This window comes from Humulus lupulus, chromosome 2 (assembly GCF_963169125.1).
Source record: "Humulus lupulus chromosome 2, drHumLupu1.1, whole genome shotgun sequence".
Classification (NCBI taxonomy): domain Eukaryota; kingdom Viridiplantae; phylum Streptophyta; class Magnoliopsida; order Rosales; family Cannabaceae; genus Humulus; species Humulus lupulus.
The window spans coordinates 225,022,906-225,027,003 of record NC_084794.1 but is presented as its reverse complement, the minus strand read 5'-3'; positions in this window follow the sequence as shown (position 1 = coordinate 225,027,003).

Below are 4,098 nucleotides of genomic sequence, written 5' to 3'. Positions count from 1 at the left end.
CAGGTCGACTTGCTGGAACCCTGTTCCACGCGTACTGGACCAAGGAGCCGGCTCGGATGAGAGTCTCGATCTCATCTTTAAAATGCCTGCAATCATCAGTATTGCGGCCAACATCGTTGTGAAAACGGCAAAACTTGGAGGTGTCTCTCTTCCCCTTTTGGTGCTTCAAAGGCTCCCGCCTCTTCCAGGGGAGGCGAGTAGAGTTAGCCAGGAAAATATTCTCCCTAGACTGGATGAGCTCTGTATAAGTCGTGTAGACGGGCTTGAACTTGTCTACGGACTTATTTTTCTTTGGGCCGTGCTGGCTGTTTTCGCCATTCCCCTTTCTTTTGACTCCGCCGAGCTGGTTGTTCTGTGTGACATTTTGGGTCGCTACCATGACCTCCGTCCCTACTCCAGCGGGCTGATCAGGGACCTGGCTAGTTCCTGTAGCTGAGGCTTCGACTTCCTCCAAGTTGATCCATTCCTGGGCCCTGTTAAGGAATTCGTTAACCGAGCTAACTCCCTTTCTTTGTATATCTTTCCAGAGTTCCCCTCCGACAAGGATTCCAATTCTCATGGCCATGAGCTTGGAGCTATCATCCGCGTCTCTGACCCGAGCAGTGACGTTCGCAAATCTGCTCAGGTAGGCCTTCAGAGTTTCGCCGGGCTGCTGCCTCACGATAGCCAGAGAGTCGGCCTGGACGCGGGCAGTCTGGGAGGCTCGGAATGCCCTTTTGAAGTCAGCCGAGATAGTTTACCAGGAGAAGATTGACTATCTTTTTCCTTGCTTGAACCACTGCTTGGCTGGTCCAGTCAGTGTGGAAGGAAAGATTAAACACCTCAGCTCGGGGCCAATGTTGTGGGCCATCATCAGGGTGTTGAACATCCCCAGATGGTCCGATGGATCTCCGTCTCCATTGAATTTAGACAGGTGCGGCATACGAAAACCAGGTGGGTAAGCCGTTGCTGCTATGCTGGGGGCGAAGAGCTCCATCTCGTCCCCTGAATCATATTCATCTTTTTCTTTCTCCGATAGGAGCTTCCTCATCAGCTCCTCCATCTGGGCCAGGCGCTCGAGGGTTTGGTCCTGATTTCCTTGGTTATTTCGGGGCTGTTCAACAGCTTCGGATCCATTGTACATATTTGGTGGGTTATTGCCCCTCCTATCTTGAGATAGGTTATTTGGGGCATTCCCGCCGTTACGTACTTCGGACAGGGCTCCCCCTGAACGAGCATGGCTACCACCTCCAAATGGCTCTCCTTTGTGAGAGTTAAGGCGATCTCGCAGGTCGCCCCCTTGGGTGGCTCGAGGACATTGTGCCGAGCTTAAGCACTGGCGCAGGTCTCCGCCAGAGAGGTCGCTCCGGCGACTGCCGGTCCAGTAGCTCCCGTTAGAGCGGCTCAGAGTCCGTCTTTGGCGGTGAGGATCTGGGCTTTCTCTCGGTGCCCTGCTTCGTCGGGAGGGCCCTGCAGAAGGCGGGTCTCTCCTGCTACTTCCATAGGCCGGAATATCTCAGATAAGCTGAGGAGGAGATGGATATCTTATTGGAGAGGGAGGATGTCTGACCGGAGAGGCGATCCTGGTTCTGTCAGGACGGATGAGGTTAGGTGGGGCCTTCTCGGCCCTGCCAACCTGCGGGTCCCGCGCCTGGTAATCAGGACGAGGCGCAGGACGGATGTTGGGGACGGGCTGATGCTACGAGCCCTCCCCGGATCTCCTTCTGGAATTTCCTCGAGCTCTCCTGGGCACGCTCGAGGCTGGTTGGGAGCTGGGAGTTAAAGTTCTGACCGAACGGCTATATTGCTGTTGTTCGACTCTAGGCATTTCTCCGAAGTTTTCCTCTCGACGGTGCGACGAGGGAGTGGAGTTGGCTGTCGAAAGTCTGTCCGAGCGGCTATGCCTAGACCGATTACCCCGGCGAGACTTAGGAGCCTCGCCTTGCCTCTCTCCGACGTTAGCGTTGGTTGTGAGAGGGGGTAGTCGGGTCAGCACATCCTTGATCTTCTGGTTAGCTATTGCTAGCTGGCTCCACAGCTAAGCATTCTCCATCTCCACCACAGTGTAATAACATGGGTTCGGATTAGGTGGCCGGGGCGCCGAACTTCCAGTGTCGTCTTGGCCCGCCGGCTGTTTGCCTGGCCGCTGTTGGACTTCAGGAATTTGTTCACCAGGGATGGCAATATGATGAGCCTCCTGCCCATCATGCTGTTCCGTCTCGTTACCGTGTCTGGATCGAGTAGTCACCATAGTTGGATGTTTGCGACAGCACTAATCGAACTTGCTCTCAATGAAAGCACCAAACTGTTGACGTGGTTCTTCGCCAACAGGTAATTAATAAAATAAGAGAAAGGGATTAGTGCTTAGGTTGAACCGAAATAGATGAATGATCTTAGAAATGAAATGGTGACTCAAAATACGTTTTTGTAAGTGGTTCAAAGGTGAAAATCCTTCTACTCCACTAGTCAGTATTATTGCTGTATACTGGGTATTTGATTACAGGGTATTTCTTACAATATAGAATCCATCCCCTTATAACTCCCAGGGTCCCCATATTTATAGGAGTAGGCACTTGGGAGTTGGTAAGAATGTCATCCCGTGACCTTCTTACCTATCATGTCAACTCTGTGACATTCATGATTAATTCCTAAACCTGACACATAAGTGTGATCAAATCAATAGGTAAGGGGATAATGGGCCGCACGGCCCAAACCAGTCGTGGATGTGTGAATACGAACGTTCCTGCTGCGTGTCCGAGAAGTCAGGGGTATATCAGACACGTGATGTCTGATATATGCACGTTTATCTTGCGTGATTGACTTTATAAAAGGTCACAACCTCCAACTCCAGCTCGTACAACGAGCTGGATGCTTCCCTTGACCTGTGGTCCTCAGAGCCCAGGCCCAGTCCTTAAGCAATCTTGGCGAACCCTTAGGTTATCTCGAGCTAAGGAGGCAGGACCTTATGACGGCAGCTCTGGTCTTGGGGATGTCCATGTGGTAGTCATGATTAGGCCGTATCTCAGCTCGCTAATCAGCCCGTGGGAAAATCAAGGCGTACAGTTTAGGATTCTAAGTAGAGTGATAAATTGCAATTAGAGTATTGTGACAGGTATTTTAATTGTGATGAAGAATAGAACCCAAGTTAAATGAATTGCATGCTTAATGAATTTATTGCCTAGATTAACTTGTTTCCATTGAATGTAATGATTTTCCTGAGTTAAATAGATCGCATGCTTAATGGGTTTATTGCTTGGTAAAAAAGAGTAATTAAGAGCGCTTAGCTTTAATTAATTTTATTAGGGAAACTGGGATAATTGACTGCTTAAGTGTTATCTGCGGGGTTAATAGTTTAATTGGGAGTAGGGAATATTATTTGTCATTGTTGATAGATTGATTGTCGAATGTGGAGAATAATTCTTAACTGTTTCTTTAAAATTGTATTATCCATTATCCATTGTTCTTTGTTTATTACATTATTTTTTGTTATTAAATCTTGAAACAAAATCTCTTATTTAATTCTTGTTTTTATTTTGAATGATAAATTGAATAATAGTCCTTGTGGGTTCGACCCTTACTACCACTTTACTAATAATTTAATGAGTGATAAGGAATAAATATATTAAAATTTGATACGGCATACGACACCCATCAACCAGTTTTTATTAAAATTATAGACATTGTTTACAACTTTAAAACTAAGCAAATGTGCATTGCACGCTGCTTCTACCTAGTTTATATATATATAATCCAGTTAGAAAATAAGGAAAATACCACCTAATACTAATAATATGTCCTTTCTTCCTCTCTCTCTTTGCCTCCAACCTCTCTCTTCTTCTAACCAAATAAAATTTGAGAAATGCAGACACTACAATAATGCCATTTGTGACGTAACAATTAGCGGCGGACCTAGTCCGCTTGTATTGTACATGTTATTAGTGGCGGACTAGGGTGTCCGCGCGCTAAAAAAATATATAATAATATCTATTAGCGGAGGACTTAAACATTATTAGCGCGCAGATAGTCCGCCGCTAATATACCAAATAAAATGCTCGGGATAGTGATGAGGGTTTTTTTTTTAAGATTTATTAGCAGTGGATAATCTCCTTTGTTAGAGGC